The sequence below is a fragment of the Vulpes vulpes genome, chromosome 4 (genome assembly GCF_048418805.1).
Source record: "Vulpes vulpes isolate BD-2025 chromosome 4, VulVul3, whole genome shotgun sequence".
NCBI classification, from domain to species: domain Eukaryota; kingdom Metazoa; phylum Chordata; class Mammalia; order Carnivora; family Canidae; genus Vulpes; species Vulpes vulpes.
Genome location: NC_132783.1, coordinates 5,245,102 through 5,265,077, shown reverse-complemented (window position 1 = coordinate 5,265,077; position 19,976 = coordinate 5,245,102). Strand labels below are relative to the sequence as shown.

The 19,976-nt window shown below is 38.5% G+C and overlaps 1 pseudogene; it reads left to right on the top strand.

Moving 5' to 3' along the window:
* The first annotated feature begins 4,717 nt into the window (after positions 1-4,717).
* LOC112934912 (acyl-CoA-binding protein pseudogene) lies at positions 4,718-4,981 on the top strand (annotated as a pseudogene).
* The last annotated feature ends 14,995 nt before the right edge of the window (positions 4,982-19,976 follow it).

Sequence of the window (19,976 nt, the reverse complement as noted above, 5' to 3'; positions counted from 1 at the left end):
TCTTAAATAATAAATAGACATTGGATAAAAAAAAAAAACTAAGAGAACATTCTATGGAGATATAAAAGAAAGATTTGGTAACTCATGCAACCTCTATTTTGATATAGCTTTTCTTTGTGTCACTATGCTCTAGATACCCATTGTCTGGGTGTAACATAAGTAAAATTATTTCAAGGCCTCAGTTCAAAATATGTACAGTTGAAACTATAAATTAGGCACGCAATTGGAGTTTTATATCTTCCTTACACTGAAATTGGAAAATAGTGTAATTCTAATAAACAAAAATTTCCTGTAGTAATCTCATGGACAAAATAGGGTGGTATTATGAAAAATACTACTAGATTAGAGGGTCAGAAAAACCAAAACTCTGATCCATGGCTACACTTATAATTAGCTATGACAATGTACAACCAATATTCTGGTTCTGTTTATTTATTTTTTTAACATGAAAGAGGATGTCAACATGCATTCTATGGCAACTTCTAGTTCTGGAATGATATAACCTAAAATTCTAGGATTAAGTTGTACCAATGCAAAGCATCACTCTGCTTTAGACCAAAGTAGTGTTTCTGGGGGCCCCTCATTTCCCACTTCAGAAATCTACTATCCTAATACTTGAATGGAGCCACCTCAAAAACACCTTAGGAAGACTGAGCCTGACAGTATGAGGCAGAAAATTTCCAGTACACTAAGCTTTCTCTTTAACAATTATGGTAGGCAAAAGTCTAAAATATCCACAGTAACCGAAGCCCTCTCTTTGTGGGCAGGATCTGTGAATATGATGGGATATCATTCTCAAGATTGTGTTATTTTATATGGCAAAGGTTAGTTAAGATATAATAAAGGACTCTAATTAGTTGACTCTCAGTTAATAAAAATATGGATTATCTTGGGTGAGTTTATCCCAAACAGGTAAGCCATTTAAAAGAAGGATTGAGTTTTCCCTGAGTTTAGAAGGCCTTGAAGAACAAGCCCCCATGAGCTTTACATCTGCAAGAAAATTAATTCTGCCAATAATCTGATGAGCTTGGAAATAGGTTCTGTCCTAGTCAAGCCTCCAGATGAGACCCCAACCCTGGAAAATACCTGAATTATAGTCTTATAAAACCTGAACAGAGGACCCTGTAAGCTGTGCTCAGACTCCTGACACATGAAAACTCTAAGATAATAAGTAGGCTGCTTTAATCCATTTAGTTTGGGTAATTTATTATACAGTAGTAGGAACTAATATTTTAGTAGAAATGGAATTGTTACAATAATCCCATCTAATAAAAAGAAAGCAATCAACATACATGAACACCAAAATCTTATTTACTATCAATAGATGAGACACTGTTAATATTTAAGTGAATTTTCATTTAGTATAATTCTAAGCATAGTTCACACACACACACACACACACACACACACACACACACAGTCAAGCACAAACGTGCCAACCATGCTGCCACTTTATGGCATTTGTTCTAGCTGCAGAGGGCAGTGAGCACATGGGCTTTGGCAGATGGGAAGCTTAGTTGTGCCCAGCTGGACTACATTTTCCCTTGGGGCTACTGGTCAGTTAAGTCATTGACACCTGTTTCTTACAATTTTCTAGCTTACGTCGGAGCAACACCTTTTTGACTCTCAGGATCAAAATCGAGGCAGCAAACTGATGAAACCGAGTGACATTCCACCTATATCTCAGTTGTCACTCTCTTAAACCTTTCAATGATTTTCCAAACTCCCAAACCCTCGTTTTAAATCACTTTCTGTTTGAATTACCTAGTGTGGCTTCTGTTTTCCTTAATGATCCTGATATATCACGATCCGTACTTACGGACACACAAACAATGATCTAATTCACATTATGTTAGTGAGTTTGATAACTAAGTGATTACTATAGTATATAACTGATAGTCATAAAATCATAAAATCATGCAATAAACATTGGTTAATATTTGAAGGTTTTAATCTATATTGAGACTTTCCCTGGTTTCACATTGGACTTGTGGAATCTCTGGTATGATTTTGTCTTATATACCTTATATACCTTATATACCTTTCTCATCTGAAAGAAATCTTTGGCAGAGATAAAGTAGTGTAGCAGATTCTGGTATGTGTTTCAATAAAGTTAGACACTTCTAGAATTCTCATCACAACTTTTCACTTGCCACATCGCCCTTCACTGTTGACGGAATCACCTCTCGGAGGTGATTTTTATATTTATATAACTATTTATGTCTAAAATAGACTTTAAATCTTAGATACATCCCCTTTTTATATTTATAACTAAAATAGACTTTAAGTCTTAGATATATCCTTCCTTGGGCAAAAAGCTAGTTTAGCGCTGAGTACAAGTTTTGTACTCTTTGGTTATTCTTTTTCTTAATGGATTTTACAGTTCTACGAGTAAAACTGCATGACTAAATGTGGTACAAAGAACCTTTATAAGTGAATAGAAATATGCATATATATACATATATATATGCACTTATTTATTTTGAGGTATAATTAACATATGTCAGTGTCAGGTGTATAACATAATCCAATATTTATATATATATAGCAAAATATTCACCAAAATAAGTCTAGTTAACATCTATCATTATACAGAGTTATAAATATTTTTGTCATGAGAACTTTTAAGATTTACTCCTTTATTAAAAAAAAATAAAAAGAAATTTACTCTCTTTGGAACTTTCCAATACGCAATACAGTATTATTAACCATAATCACCATGCTGTACATTGCATCTGCAGGACTTAATTATTTTATTATTGGAAGATTGTACCTTTGGACCGCCATAAATTCTTTTCATAGTGAGATAAAGAGAGAAGTACTCCTCACTCCCCTGAGACCTCCGAAATTCCAACAAATAGGTGCCTAATGTCTCTCCTACTCTATAGGACCTTGTCTGTCACGCAGCTTTCACGCAACTAATGCCATGAAGACAGTATCTCAAAACTTCATCCTCAAACCGAATATTTACATAAACACATGTTCAGCATACATGTCCAAATGGACTTTAATTTCTCTTCCTTTACAGAGGGAGAAGTACGGATATGTAGATGAAGAGTCTTGCAATATTCAAAGACTTAACAAGCCCTCATTGAGACAGGCTGCCTCAGCCCAACAAACACATGAAATGAATGAAGCCTGTACAGAACAAGACCATCTTGTGGCATTGAATATGAAATCTGCTGTCTGACAGGGTGAAGCATAACCACTTAGCTATTTCTTTTAAGCTTCATTTCCCCCCACAAAAGGCTATTCTTTAGCCCTATAGTTCAATTCACATCAGTATAATGCAAATCTTTGATGTCTAAAGCTGGTTTAAATTCAGCACAGAAACATGAAGTTTGCAGTGCTGTATGTGTATACTGCAATAGTCAAACAATAGATTATGTCTTAACTAAGGATCGACAAATTTAATAAAGACATCTTACTTATGTCTAAAGTATAATTCAAAGGAAAATCTGAAAGCTTTAACATCAAAACTTCTGGATAAAAAATGTCAAATAAGAAAAATAAAAAAAAAACGTTAAATGAAGAATTTGCAGTTACAGATGAATAAAAGTTCATGTTTATGTAGCTTTGCATTATATTTAATTAAGTGCCATCCTTGTTAAAAGAACACACAAGTGAATTTTACCAGTGTGGTGGAATTATCAGTAAGGGTGCAACATGTTTTAGTGTCTCTTGGCCAATACTTGTTCTTGAAAAATGTGTGCAGTGGAGGAAAGCATTGTGGTGAATAGCTCATGTTCCACTGTCTATATAGAGGAATCTTAGAGCTCACTTAAGAAATAGAATCAAGGGTCTCATTTCTGAGAAGAAGAAAAAGAAGGAGGAGAAGGAGAAGGGGAAAAAGAAGTTAAGAAATAGAGTTAGGAGCTACTGGCTACACATTAAGCAGACAGTGCATGTTCAATTCTTTAAAAAGGCTTGCACTTTTCCTAACCATCACCTGCACCACAAAGTAGCTCTGCTTGCTTGTCTTAAAATACATGAACCCCAAATCCCTCAGGGGAACCAAACAAGAAGAAGCCCAAGGAGCTGGTCAATTCTGTAACTTCTCCTAGAGAAATAACTACATGGTTATAGCTTACTGATGGCAAGTCACAAAACACTTTTTTTAAAAAACCGAAACAGAAATTTAGAAATAATTCAGTTAAACTCATTCATTTTTCTTTATATTATTATAAAAATATCATAAGCACATAGTAAAAAATATCCAAATGATCAGATGCATACATATGCAGATATATGTTATATATACATATACACAGAGAGGAAAAAATTCTTGAATTTTTTAAAAAGATTATTCATTTATTCATGAAAAACACACACAGAGAGGCAGAGAGACACAGGCAGAGGGAGAAGCAGGCTCCATGTAGGGAGCCCGATGTGGGACTCGATCCCAGGACCACAGGATCACGCCCTGGGCTGAAGGCAGGCCCTAAACCACGGAGCCACCCAGGGATCCCAAATTCTTGAATTTTTGAGGCTATTCTGGTGACATGAGTGCCAAGGACATATCATTAGTTAGCAGAAGGGAAAATGCTAGAAGCCAGGACTCCTAATTCCCACATCAAACATTTAAATAACAGTTTAAGTGCAAAAATTTCCTCAATGTAATGAAAGATAATAAAAATTAATAATTTTTCATTTCCTGACTGCTTCCTGCTCTTGGCCACCTCCATGGACAGTCCCGAAGCCTCGCAACCCTGCCAGCATGGCTCAGGCTGAGTATGACAAAGCTACTGAGGATGTTAAGCACCTCGAGACCAAGCCAGCAGATGATGAGATGTTGTTCATCTGCAGCCACTACAAACAAGAGACTGTAGGTGACGTAAACACAGAACGGCCTGGGCTGTTGGATCTCAGAGGCAAGGCCAGGTGGGATGCCTGGAATCAGCTGAAAGGGACTTCCAAGGAAGATGCCATGAAAGCTTGCATCAACAAAGTAGAAGATCTAAAGAAAAAATATGGAATATAATGGCTGGATTTGGCTACCAGCAGTGCATTTCGTCTAAACTGATCTAATGCTTTGCTTTTCTGATACTGGGGATGACATGAAATAGTGCAGAGAGCCCATTAACCTAGGTCCTGAAGACCATGCAGGACATGGCTCCAACAGAGTACAGTTGCCATGGTTACTGACCTGCGCTGAGTAGTTTTTATCCAGAGATCAATTAAAGTTGCATTTGTTACTTTAAAAAAATAATAATAATATTTTTTCATTTCCTCCTAACAGAGATTTATACTACAGAGAAAATATATTTGAAAAGTCTAAACTCAACTTTTTGCAGGTATACAGATTATACCAAACCATTGCAGGATACAGCATATCATTTTTTTTTCAAACATATCATTTATATTAGTGTTTTCCAATATATGGTTTGCAAACCATTAGTAGGTTTTGAGATTAATATAGTGGATGATGAAGAGCATGGAAAAAATTAAACAGAGGTAACTACGTAATAGCAGAGTGCATTATTCGTGGGAAGGGTAAATAGTTTTGCCAAAGTGTTATTTAGCTTTCATTTAAGTACTATGTATAACTTTATATATTTAATTTAATATATATGTATGGGGTCGCACGGTAAAATATATATATATTTTTTAATAATAAATTTATTTTTTATTGGTTTTCAATTTGCCAACATACAGAATAATACCCAGTGCTCATCCCGTCAAGTGTCCCCCTCAGTGCCCGTCACCCATCCACCCCCACCCCCCACCCTCCTCCCCTTCCACCACCCCTAGTTCGTTTCCCAGAGTTAGGAGTCTTCATGTTCTGTCTCCCTTTCTGATATTTCCTACCATTTCTTCTCCCTTCCCTTCTATTCCCTTTCACTATTATTTATATCCCCCAAATGAATGAGACCATGTAATGTTTGTCCTTCTCCGATTGACTTTTAGTCACAATAAAAAATATATTTTAAAGCCACTGGTTACAGAAATGCAGGCTTCTTAAGAAATGTATCCTAATGTGAAATAGAAGGAAGACAAGCAAAGAAGATGCCAAATCTCATTGCAAGAAATGGAGTGATGGCAAAATACAGTATGTTTTCATAAAAGGTTTCTTTGGAAACGGAAAGAAAGAAAGAAAGAAAGAAAGAAAGAAAGAAAGAAAGAAAGAAAGAAAGACAGGCAACTTTGTTCCTTTCATCACAGGGAGCCATCCCAAAGAGCTTTACTTCATGGGTGTAGTTTGTGCTGGATCTAGGTCTCCCCATGGTTGTGTCCCCTCCCCACCTCTGTTTTTATAGTAAATATGCCCTTGTAGAGTTCACACATCAAAACTCACCACCATCATCCACATACTGAGCCCAAAAGAAAGTTTTAAGAGGGAATGAAATACGTGAAAAAATGCCACCAGCCACGACAGGTCCCTCTTTGGTTCCCGAGGAGAGCGTCCATGAGAGCAAGGTTCCTGTCATTTCCTCCTGCTGGTGTTCAAGAGGGAAGGTTTTATTTCCTACGATCCAGAGTTCTAGGCAGTGCATCACAAACTCAGTCACACTAGCTTTTCTAATCGGTGAAATGGATCCATCCTGAAAGACAAATGAAAGCTGGCTCCATCCCTCAGTGCAGATACCAGCCTCCTGGTGTCCTCTGTCCCTGTTTCACACCAAGGAGTGTGCCCTCGTGGCCCTCTCTGAATGCATCAGCTGGTACACAGGAATGACTAAGGGTCTTCGTTCAAGCAGTAGCACACAAAGGGTTAAAAAAAAAAATCAAAACCCCAGCTTACAACCTTTTCAAATAGGAATAGTGAAAGTAACATGCAAAATATTGGAAGCCCAAATGCAATTTGTGGGGGAGGAAATTTTCTGATCTACAGAAAGTGATGGCATTTGCGCAAGTTCTGATTAAGCTGTTTTCAGCTAAGTCGTATTGAAGCCTAAGTCGCAAGCCTAGGGTTGCACTTACAGGCAGTCTACTGATCTCAATAATAAATCCTGGATTCCGTTAAGAGTTGAGCTTGCAAACTGCAAACCCTGATCACCAGTTCTTAGATGCACAAGCCAAATTCAAATTTCAAGCTCTGAGCCCGTGTACGTCCTCTTTTGAATGAGAGAAGCATTATTGCTCACACTACCTCCCGAATGCAGTTTCTAAATTCTAGGCGTCCAGTAGACTCTAACTTGGGAATTGTAGAAATCAAATCATAGCAGGAATATTGCTTTGGATTTTGATGACACATAAAAACGAGTTAATTCCAGAGACATACTTCTCGTGTAGAAGAAATAGGAAATGGAAATGGCTTCTAGATTTATCTGTGGTCACCTTTCTGAGTGCCATTTCTATATTGAAATTAAACTCCTAATTTTCTTCTCTGTAGGAAAAAAGAAATGGTGTGTCAAGTTTTATGAAGTCATTAACACACTCTGATCGCCAGAGTTGCAACAAAATAAATTGTCATGTCTGCGACAATAAAGACTGACCCTTGGAGAGTATATATTTCTAAGTGTGGCATTATCTACACATACAGGGTGAGAATAGAATCGAGACAACGGAACTTGATAAATCAGACTAGAGAACGTGTCCACTAATTGAATCAAAGGAAGTTTCACATTTTCCAGATAATGTCTAAATTTCCCAATCTCTCATTTTATTTATAACCGAAGCCTCTGGGCATTAGCCTAAAATATTACTTCTTCTTGAAATATGATTTTATTCCTTAGAGTTTAACAGAAAATAATATCTAGAATCTGAGGCCCATTTAATAATTTTATACCACACACACACACACACAAAAAAAAAATTAGATAAATTTTTTTTGAGGGACTGCTCACCAGGGTCCACGTACATTTTTTTACTTAATTATCTAAATGACACCTGAAGGTCCATACAATGGAATAATACTGGTCCCTAAGACAAGGGTAAATTCTAAAATCATTCTACAAAGTAAAGGAAGCCAGACACACACAAAAGTGTGTAATGTAAAATTGCTTTTTTTCCATAAAATCTTATAAGACAAACTATAGTGACAGGAAGCAGATCTGAATTTGCCAGAGGCTAGGCTCCAAGGAGGGAATGACTACAAGGTGGCATGAGGGAACTTTTTAGGGAGAAAACGTTCAAATCATGCTTGTGTTGGTGGTTATACCTTTTTTTTTTTTTAAGATTTTATTTATTTATTCATGAGAGACAGAGAGACAGAGAGAGAGGCAGAGACACAGGCAGAGGGAGAAGCAGGCTCCATGCAGGGAGCTCGACATGGGACTCAATCCCAGGACTCCAGGATCAGGCACTGGGCCGAAGGCAGTTGCCAAACTGCTGAGCCACCCAGGGATCCCTGGTTCTACCATTTTTAAACATTTGTCAAAGTCATCACAAAAAAAAAAAAAAAAAAAGCTGAATTTTATTGGATCACAAGTATATCCCTGCAGAGCTGACATTTGAAAATCGAAAAAAAAAAAATCACATGAGATAAATGTTTGTTAGTTTGTTCTTTTGTTTCAAGGAAGACATAGGTTGAAGGTGAGTGACTTGCACAAGGTCACACAGCCGCTTACCTGGACGCACACCTGTTAAGTGCTGAGACCAGGAACTACCTCCGTACAAACCGGTGGGAACTTGTGCATCACTCTTTCTGTCATCAGCATCTGTCGGTGTGTCCGGAATAGAAGGGACAACTCATATTTGCAATACGTATATAAATAAGGTGCTCGCTCTCCTGCACAGCCTTGCCTCGCAACACATCTTCTCTCTCCGTAGTTTTCTGTTTCTTTAGAAAAATCTCAACAGCAAAAAGTTCCTCAAGTGCCAAAGATAGTTTATAAATATAATACATCTCTCTGCAATATTCAGCTATAAATTATGATCTTTATTTTTCAAACCACAGGTCACTTATTCTGGGGGATTAGAGGTATGGGTTTTTGTTGGTGGTGCTGAAATTCTAGGGCTTATATTCGGCGTAAAATCCCTCTGCTTCCTTATTGCCCTTCTAAGGAGAATATTGGAAATTTATATTAGTGTTTTCTTTCTGAGTTGTTATAGTTGGGCCTTCCCCACCCCCCGCACCCCGCAGTTCTCTCTAACGAGTTTCATCTAGGACCTCCACGCCTTGGACGTGGTGTGGATAGATATTTAAGGCTTGCTCAAGAGGCCCAGCCTTGACCTGTCTGGTTTTCCTTCTGTTTATAAATGGCCTGGTGTCCTATCACAGGCTCTCCGAGCACACCCAGCTTTCTAGAATTTTCCTCTCTCAAATTTCAAACACCACAATCTCTCCTTGCATCTGGAGCACCTCTGTTTACTGGAAAGAGTTTTCTTATAAACAATTTAAATGTGGTTGTCAAAAATCCATGCCAGCTGCTTCAGCTTCCTCCTCCATACTCGGGATAATTGCCTCTGCAAACTGCAAGGGAACAAGGTATCTCTCTCTTCCCTTGCTCTCTCTCTCTCTCTCTTTTCAAAGACTTCCAGACTCACTCACTGCCTAAGCCTATTTCAGATTGATGAAAGTGTAATTTAAAGGAGAGCCTTTCTTCTTTCCTACAAAAAAAAAAAAAAAGAAAAGAAAAGAAAGAAAAAGGGTTCTTTGGTGGAGATAAAAGTGGCCTCAATGAAGATTATTCAAGATGCCATTTAAAAAGGGGAAACAGCATCAAACATACAAATGCAGAAGCAGGTTTGGATGAAAAACATTTTTTTTTTTTTTTGAAAAACATTTCTCTATAAGAATTCTAATTCTCTTGCTATCCAGTAGCTGGAAACACTGCTCCCCAGTATCTCCACTTAATGGAAGCAAAATAATCTAAGCAATACGGAGGGCAGTAGCAGGACAATCCCGAGTTCACAGGCGAAGAAAAGTCACTTCATCTCAATTGTTTAAAAACCCGTATCTAGGCACTTCAGGCCTTGCAGGAGCTGTATGATGTGCGCACAGGATCCCACAAGAAAGAGAATGTATTATCAATTTACAAGCTTGCTCAAACTATTGAAAGTAATCAATTCCCTTAAAAAATAATTAAGGATGATTTTTCTTCAAGCACTTGACTTAACAGGCTTCAGATGTATCCCTGCAGATACGCGTACGGATCGTAAGCTGCACCTTTCCCTGGCAGTGATTAGAAGTTAGGATGTTTCCACTTCAGTACCTAAACTGCATTATTTTTATAACTAACGAGAAAATGCTCATAAAGGGAGCACTGGGGTAGCTCAGTCGGTTAAGCATCTGCCTTCAGCTCAAGTCATGACCTCAGGGTCCTGGGATCGAGTCCTGCGTTGGGCTCCCTGGTCCATGGGGAGTCGCCTTCTCGCTCTGCCCCTGCTCCTGTGCTTCTTCGCTCCCTCTCTCCCTCTCAAATAAATAAATAAAATCTTAAAAAAAAAAAAGAAAATGTTCATAAGGAAATAGGTTGGTATAGGAGCTAGGAAAATGCTCTCTTTTTAGGAGCCTGAAAATTGTAATATACCTAGATATCCTTGATTACAGGGTAGATGCATTTTAACAGTAGGTAATTCAGTGTAAACTACAAATGAAAATGTACGTAGGAACTTCTCCAAGGGACTTGGGTCAGGGTTGACGGATTGGCCAAATAAAAATATATAACATTAAGTTAAATTTAAATGTCAGGTAAATTACAAATACTGTTTTCGAGTGTAAGTAAGGCCTATAAAATCCTTGGAATACATTTGTACTAAAAAGTGATGTGTTGTCTGAAATTGAAATTTAAGTAGATGTCCTGTATTTTGTCTGGCAGCCCTATTTGGAATAAAAATGGTGCGAAAGCAAACCAACGAGAGAACTCTGCAAGTACTAGGGTGACTTTAAAATTAATGTTAAACAAAGTTATCTTGAAGTTTGTTGTTAGTCCTTAGCATAGTATTTGGAGCCAGACGATGAAGCTTTCATGTGTCAATAAAATTCTGTCAATGAAAAAAAAAAATGAACATTATTTTTCATTGACTAACAAGAAAAATGATTATAATGGATCAAATTTGTAACAAAGGCAAATAGGATAATCAAATTAATAACCTTTAGGAAAGATGATATGCTTTTAAAAATGCAGTTTTTAAAAAATATGCTTATTTGGAGGCACCTGAATGGCTCAGTGGGTTAAGGGTCTGCCTTTGGCTCAGGTTACGACCTCAGGGTCCCTGCTCTGTAGGGGGTTGGCTTTTCCTTCTCCTTCTGTCCCTCTCCCCTGCTCATGCTCACTCTCTTTCTCTCTCTCTCAATTTAAGTAAATAAAATCTTTAAAAAAATGAAATATGCTTATTTGATGAAATAAAAAGAGGATATCATATTTCTGGTACTTTTTATGGTTGGTAAAATCTGAAAATTTTGCTACTACTGGATTTTACTGTTCTTTTTACATCAGAAGTCCTATTATTTTTGTCTGGTTTGTATTAAAGGGAGGAAGTTCTTGTTACTCTTTTACAATTCTTTTTCCTTCTTTTAATTCATGTTCACATGATCATAGCTTTTTTCTCTTTTGGTCCAATCACCACCTCACTGAATCTAGGAGAACTACTCTCCTATGTGTAATAAAAGGTGTCTAATTTTTTTTTTAAAGCCTCCACTCTCAATTTATGACTGATTATATTGCACAGCTTGACTTGGGCCACTTATGCCCTTTGCAGCCACCACCTTAGTCCATTTTCCTCTCTCCCATATCTCTCTTAGCAGCTTCTGGACTGATTCCTCTCTTTTCACTCCTATTTTGATTCAATTGATTCCATTTCCTTTATACAAAGGAGCTGTTTCTGATATTTTTAAAATGCAATCAGATAGAATCACTTTTTTATGTAAAATCCTCTACTGGTTTCCCATCACCCTTAGAATAAAATCCCAATTAAAGACCAAACTTTAAAGATTTGGTGACTTTAGTACTGCTCCAGCAATATTTCCATCACTCCCTCTCTACCCTGTCTCTTGTTTCTCAAGCATGCTCCCTGGTTACCCTTGAGGCAAGACATGGCTCTTGTGTTCCTTTTCTGTGGGACTTCTTTCCTTCAGAACTTATCATTGCTCATTTTCTCTTTTTTTATAATGACTTTTTTTTTGAGATTTTATTTATTTATTCATGAGAGACACAGAGGGAGGCAGAGACATAGGCAGAGGGAGAAGCAGGCTCCATGCAGGGACCCTGATGTGGGACTCGGTCCCGGACCCCAAGATCACACCCTGAGCCAAAGGCAGATGCTCAACTTCTGAGCCCCCCCAGGCATCCTTCATTGCTCATTTTCTTACTTCATTCAAGTCTAGGCTTGAATATCACTGTTTGCCTATATATATAATAAGCCATCACCTAGCCTCATGTCACAAAATACACTCTGTGGTTATTTCTCCTTATCTTTCTTTATTTTTCTTCACAGTACTTTGGAACACCCCAAACAATTTACTTATTCTTTTTATATAACTCTCCTTTTTAGAAAATAAGAGCCTCTAAAAAATAACTTTGACTCTTGTTTCTTGCTTTGGCTCCATTGCCTAGTTATATTTAAATTATTCTTTTGCTGCGATCTCAAGCTATACCTCCTCTTACTTTATAAGAGAATTTCACTGTCTCTTGAGAACACTGACCTGAAGGCTAAGATGCATCCATTGCATAGAAGTATTTGCTCCATGAATTAAAGGCATAATCTTGCTACTTGTCCTACTAGCCTGTCATACTTTACCAAACAAACTAAGAAATTACAGGAGACATACAGCAAAGGCCTTTAATCTGAAATTCTTTCCATAAATGTACAAATAGAAATAAAAACCTTTGTACAAGCCACAATTATTGTTCTTCCTGTCAATTAACAGAAAGATCATAATGATCGTTATTTTTTTTTTTCCAACTGGAGCCAAAATACAGTCCCAGACATGGAAATCTCCAAAGAGCACTCTGTCTGAGTGTTTCCGGCACTGCATGATCTGAGATCTCGGCATTATGGAGGGCACTGTTTCCACTTGCTAGTCTTTATACTTACATGCTGAAAAAAGCCAAGGATGAAAGGCTCTTCCAAAGGATTAGTCATTAAGTAACGTGAAAAACATCAACAGAATATGCGTAGCGCATAGTAGCTGCTCAATAAATATTTGTTGAATAAATAAATGAATAATTAAACTCATTTTCCCCCTTTGAAATAACTGAGAGTGTATTTTATGAAAATAGGGTCTGGAAGCTCACAAAGATTTTTCTCATAAAATCCGAAGGTCCAGTTTAATTCTTCATTTTTTTTCTACTTAATAGATGTCTTCCTCCATGAAGTTGTCTCTTCGTCTGCTATTCTGAAATGGCACAAAACTGAGTTTACTTTTTAAAAATAATTTTGTCCTACTCTATCTTTTGATTTCTTCTTTCTGTCCTGTCAGCCTATAGGTCTATTTCTCCATGACTCTGTATTTAGTGATGACTCTTTAAGTTCACTCCCTCAGAGAGCATATTAAATTTATGTACTCAATGACTCAATTACCATTTCCAGTCCTTACTATTGAATGATGCTTCAATCTCAAGATTTAGAAAGCCTGCTGCTGAATTTCTCATTCCAAAGAACTGTTTTTCACCAATTCACAATGACTCCACTTAGCTTACGAAGTCGTGTTTAGGAAATGACACATAGAATCTAAACCTGCTGGGTCTTAGGGTAGCTCTATTTTTAACATCTTAGGAACCTCCATACTGTTTTCCAGAGTGGCTGCCCCAGCTTGCATCCCCACCAACAGTGCAAGAGGGTTCCCCTCTCTCTGCATCCTCTCCAGCATTTGTGGTTTCCTGACTTGTTCATTGTAGCCATTCTGACTGGTGTAAGGTGGTATCTCATTGAGGTTTTGCCTGCTAGGTATTTGCCCCAAAGATACAAATATAGTGATCTGAAGGGGCACCTGCACGCCAAGGTTCACAGCAGCAATGTCCACAATAGCCAAACTGTGGAAAGAGCTGAGGTGTCCATCGAGATAAAGATGTAATATATAAATATAATGGAATATTACTCAGCCATCAGAAAGAATGAATACTTACCATTTGCATCAACTTGGATGGAACTGGAGGGTGTTATGCTGAGTGAAATAAGTCAATCAGAGAAAGAAAATGATCGTATGGTTTCACTCATATGTGGAGTATAGGAAATAGTGCAGACTATTTAGGGGAAGGGAGGGAAAACTCAACAGAAAGTCATCAGAGAGGGAGAAAAACCATGATAGACTCTTAACTACAGGAAACAAACTGAGGGTTGCTGGAGGGGAGGTAGGTGAGAGCATGGGGTAATTAGGTGATAGGCAGTAAGGAGGGCACGTGATGTGATGTGCATTGGGTGTTAAACACAACTGATAAATTGTTGAACACTACATCTGAGACTAAGGATGTACTATATGTTGGCTCATTGAATTAAAAAATATATATATATATAAACCTGCTTCTCTAGTTTATCCCAGGATGCCCCTGGTATGAAGCCTCTGCTACTGAGGTCACTGAGTTGTAATTATTTCCAGTTTCTCCTTATCTATGTCTATAGCACCAGGCTGCTATATTTTCTTCTCAGAGTGTCTCCCACTTTTCATGAAATATCCCAAATCAGGAACATGCAGTCCAAAGAATGATTTGGTGGTTAAGTCAGGAGGAAAAAAAGAGAAAATCGGAGCACTGGACCTAGGAGGAGAATTTGATTCGTGTACAACTGGGTGACTCTAGGAAAATAGTTTATCCCTAGGCCTCGGGTTCAACAATATAGGATGTTTCGGAAGCGGAGCTCTAGGTTAACTCTGTGGAACTGTTCAGCTTTATTAGATCTTTTTCATCTGAAAATAAATATTTGTTTAAAATAATTTGCCTTTTTCTTTTCCCTCCCAAACCTCATGTATCATCACACTATTCTCCAAGCCTAGCAAGTGCACTGTCCTGCATAGTTTTGCCTGTGGGGATGAAAATACTTATAATAAAAGTCTATATTATTAGGACTTGATACTAACAAAAATTTATCTTCAACAAATCAAATTAAGAGAAAAAAAGAACATTTACATGTCATCAAAAAGATAAACATCTTGGCATTAGTGACATTAGATAGTTCGTATGCATGACGTAGAAAAATGAAGCTGTATATTTTAGATAATATGGGAATGGTAAAAAAAAAAAAGCATAGTGGAAGTGAAATATTACTTTCTCTTAGGAAAAATATTAAAATAACCAGTGCTATTTTACCATTTTTATCTTCAAATCAAATAAAAAATTTGAGTCAAATCTTTGTTAGCATAACTATGTCTCTAGTCACTGCTGTTTGATGATCTCCAGAGGACTCCTGGAGACATTGACTCCTCAGTCTGTGATCATTTCTTCCGCAACCCCAGGCTCTGTCCCCAGATTTGACTGGTAGATATACACTCTTCCATGCTTTGTGTTTAAAAAGTGATCGTAAGGGCAGCAAAAATACATAATTTTGTAGAATGATGCCCAGATAAAGACCTCTTCTCTGGGAGGAAGTAATAACTGCCAGGCCTCTTGTGGTTGGTTTTTTTCCTGATAGCAAAAGGACACCTGAAGCCAGGCCAAGCCCTGTTTCCTGTGGTCAGGTGACATGATGCCATATATGCTTCTACCGCCCATTTCACTCTAAGGATCATGTCACTTTGACATAGAACTGGAATTAGAATTAAAACTAGAGAAAAAGAGACCGTATGTGTTCATATGTGTGCTTCTGTGTGTGTCCATACACAAAGACACTAGGCAATGAATGTTAAAATAGAAATACGCTTGTGGGTGGCACTGTCAGTGGAGTGTAAGGTCATAAGCGTCAACAAGCCCAGAGGTCTGGGGAGTTTTGAAAGTGTTAACAGAAGGAAAGGCAACAAGTTTATTTTTCAAAGATAATATCCATATTTTTTCCCAAAAGATTCAGGAAATATATAGTACCAAGGGCGCCCGGGTGGCTCAGTCGGTTAAGCGTCTGCCTTCAGCTCAGGTCATGATCCTGGGGCCCTGGCATCTAGGCTAGCGTCGCACTCCTTGCTCAGCTAGGAGCCTGCTTCTCCTCCCTCTGCCTGTGGTGTATCCTCTCTCTCTCTCTCTCTGTTAAGTAAATAAAAAAATAAAATAAAATCTTTAAAAGAAAATGAAAGATAGTACCTACCTGTGAATAAAGGGCTCATTATTTTCAATATCGATAAACGGGAAACACAAAAATAAGATTCCATAATAATTTAAGAGTCTAATGCATTCATTCCACATCTGAGCTGTCATATGTAATGAGTTTATTGAGCAACCTCAATAACCAAGTTGTAATAAAAACATGAAATGGTTTTATTTTTTTTTCTGAAACCGCCCACATCTCTGCAGTATTGAACCTTGTAACCTTGCTAGCGACAAGCCACATTTGCCAATAATTTCTTGTCCTGATCTCATTATTTTTCATCCATTTTTGGTTATTCAGTCTCCTCTTGATCTAGATAAAACATCCTTCTTTGTTTGAAAACTATCTCATGTTCAAAAAACAATCCCTTCCCATCCCCCCCAGTCAAGGATGCACCAAGTTCTAATGGTGGCCAGGTGGGGTGGGTTCCTGTGGCTCTCCTGCTCCCTTCCCCCTCTTTCTTGATGCCAGCTTCTCAGGTACTGATGGATGGCAGAGGGGAGGGGGCCTGACAGCTGCAACCCCTCCACCCCCCTCCCTCCCTCTCCAGTCACTACCCGCAGCCCACAGTCCCAGCACTTTGAGGCTCATTGCAGACAGGAGAGATGGAGCGATGGTAACTGGGTTCTGGAACCCACCTTCAGGCCTGGGCAGCTCCTGGAGAGATTATCTGGGCTCTTCCCTCAGAGCCCAGGGGGGAGGCATCTCAGCTCTTAAGCAGCTGGCCTCCCTCTCTGCAGCAGTTGCAGCCCACACAGCCACTTGCACAGATTCGAGGGTTAATCCTAGGGCCTGTGAGATCCTGAAGGATCCATGTCCCACACTGCTTGGGAACAAGAGCTGCTGGGACAGGACTGTGGTGGTCCTTAACCTCGGCCTCCCTGCGAGGCCGTTCTCAGCATGCTCTCCCACAGTGCTCCACTGTTGCATTAGCACAAAGCGTGACAGCCGGCAGGTTTCCAAGAATGCAATGCCAGTTTTACCTTCCTGCAACTTCCTCCAACTGCTTAACTTGGGGAAAAGGAAACAGCCCCCTCGTTGCCAGAAGAACGGGGTGACATCTTTGGAAGAGGCAGCGTTGCAGGAATTAGGGCATTTTTCGCCTTTGCTCGTGCACACAGACCTCCTGAGACTGACAAAAGTTGTCTTCTTTTTTTCCTCTTCTTTATCAAGTTTCCATGACTTTATATAAGACAATTTGTAGCCCTTGGCATCTGAGCATTTTTACAGCCAAGAAAGGCAGAGCTATGCACTTTTGGCAAGACAATAGGATTGGAAGCGCAGCAGGCATGTGATTATAATAATGTCAAAGGACCAAACAGCTAGAACTTTTAACCCTTAGTGTTTGGAGTGATGATTCCAAGCATTTGTATTACATGATTTTTCTTTTTTTAATTCTCTCTTTTAAAAGTTCAGTGTTGAAGTTTGATTCCTGGAGGAGAAAAAAAAAAAAGGATTTTGTGCATCTTGAAGCAGGATGGCATTGAATTTCTTACTTCCTGCTCATTGTTTGGTTTAGCTGGTTGACACTCAGAGCTCACTGTGAGCTGCTTGGGGAATTTTAGGGAGGTTAACTATTGGGTTTCATCTCTAGCTTCATGCGAAGCATCTGCAAATAATCAAGATACAGAAAGAAGCTCAGAGTGGGAGCAGGCTTTGGGGGTTTGATTTAACTAAACCTTCCTGTGAGCCACATTTCTTTGTTTACATACATTCCTGCTCTGAAGGCCAACTTCCTGTCATAAAGCTGCATACCAAATTTGAGTATTTAGAGAACAGTGTGGTGGCTCAAACCATCATGACTCTGGAACCAGACTTCAAGTAATTGTTGTTCTCAAAAAAAATATATGATAAAATGAAGCACCTCATCCTGGCATGATTAAAACCCTTTTCAGATAATCACATACGTTGACGTAGTTCCAAACAGAAAGAAGAATTACTGCGGTTTGGGCACAAAAATATCTGTCCATGTAGAGCTTGTCAGAGACACCAAAGTGACAAAGGACAAAAACCGAAAAGGAAAGAAACTCATTTTTCAAAAGTTAAATCCCCAAGAGCAGACTGGGTGTGACCAATACCATATGGTATAAATTTGAGTGGTCCAAATTTCTCAAATCTTTCAGGTGTCGTGGTGCCTTTGGCTCCCTCACTGTATCATCCTTTATCAGTTATTTTCTACTTTGTAGACCTATATCTGCCTTCTTTTCTGAAAATATCACCTAATCTATCCTTCCTATCCTCTCTCGATATTTCATCCTCTTTCTCCCAGTGAATCTCTTGGTTTGCTTTTCCAGGTAATACCTGCTTTACCGCACACACAAAATCCATAGTCGTACTCCTTCTCTCCTACCCTACTGTTCTCCAAGATACAAATCGTAAGGTTCAATCTCAAGTCTACGCTAGATCTCAAGATGTAATTAGATCAGGGCTCTCCCACCCAGAATCATTCTTTCCACAGTCACTGATGACGTCATTATCAAGTCAAAAAGCAACGGACAGCTTTCATGGTGTACTTATTGCACTGTATCTAGAATTTGGTTCTCGTGACAGCACCCTGCTTGAAACCACATCCTCCTTTGATTTCTGGGACATTGTCTCTGGGTTAGTCACCAGGACTGGCCCCTTTCCTTCCTGTGTACTTTAAATCTTGGGACTTTCTAGGGGGCCACTGTCAATGTAGATTTTTCTGATCTGCCTAAGTTCTCTATTCCTCTCCTGTAGCATTAGTTGCATAACAGACCCCAACGATCCCCAAATCCGCATAGCTAGCCTGTGGTTCTCCCTCACTTACTGCATCCTTCTAGCAAGCAATTCCTTTCACTCCTACCTACAAATGCCATTTGAACATGCAATTTAGTTCTACCTCCAATCTTAGAAACAGTAGGATATGGAGTAGCTAGGAATGAATCCTGGCTGTGCCTCCTGCTGGCTGTGTAACTGTGGGCAAGTTATTTACCCCCCCTGTGCCTCAGCGTCCACATCAGTAAAATGAAGATAGAGTAACTCACAGGGCCTGCTGATGTTGTTATCATTATTATAGTTCCATTCATCATCCTCTTTAAAAGTCCTTATTACTTTTCACTGCCTAACAGGTCTTCCATCCCAATTTGGCTCTCTTAAAAATTAATCTTCCACCAAACAGATTGATCTTTCTGAAGTGTTAGCATATCTGTTCAGTTCTGGGATGGCTTCCCTTAATTTTCACAGTGTAGCTCAGATGAACCACACCCTCCATGATATGACTTCCACCAACCTTGGGAACCTAACCTATCAGCACAGAGGAGAATGGAGGACATCAGATCCCTCCTCCGACTTTCAACCAGCAATTTTGATTTCCTGTGTCCAACTGCTCAATAATCAAATTATTTTCCCTTTGGCAAAAGAAACAAAAGAAAAAGAAAACAAAACAAAACAAAACAAAAAAAATCCTCTACTTGTCTATTTCTTAAGCTGCATTCTAAATAAATAGGCAAGTTTAAAATGAGAGTTAGTAATTTTACGGGTACAGCCAAGTCATATATCAAGACAGAAAAACGAAATGCAAATATCATTACCCAACTTCTATGTGTGGCCACCTATCATTTATATTCTTTATTTGTCTGACTTCTTTTACATTTTATTCCTAGTCTTTCAGTTTACTCTGTCATGCTTCCCTGTACTGAAAGCAACAACCATGGACATGAAATAAATTGATTGTGTTCAAGAGAAAAAGCGTAGATGGTGAAAGTAATTAAGTATGGAGGTAAATCTTCTTACAAAATCAGAACGGACCTTTTTTTTTCTCCTGTTCTGAAATTTTAGTTTTTCTACTTTGAAAATGACATTTACTTAGGCAAAAAGGAAAAAAAAAAAAAAAAGCCCAGTATAAATTACACTAATAATGCCATTTCCAGATATTGGGCAGTGTAGATAATCATGAATTA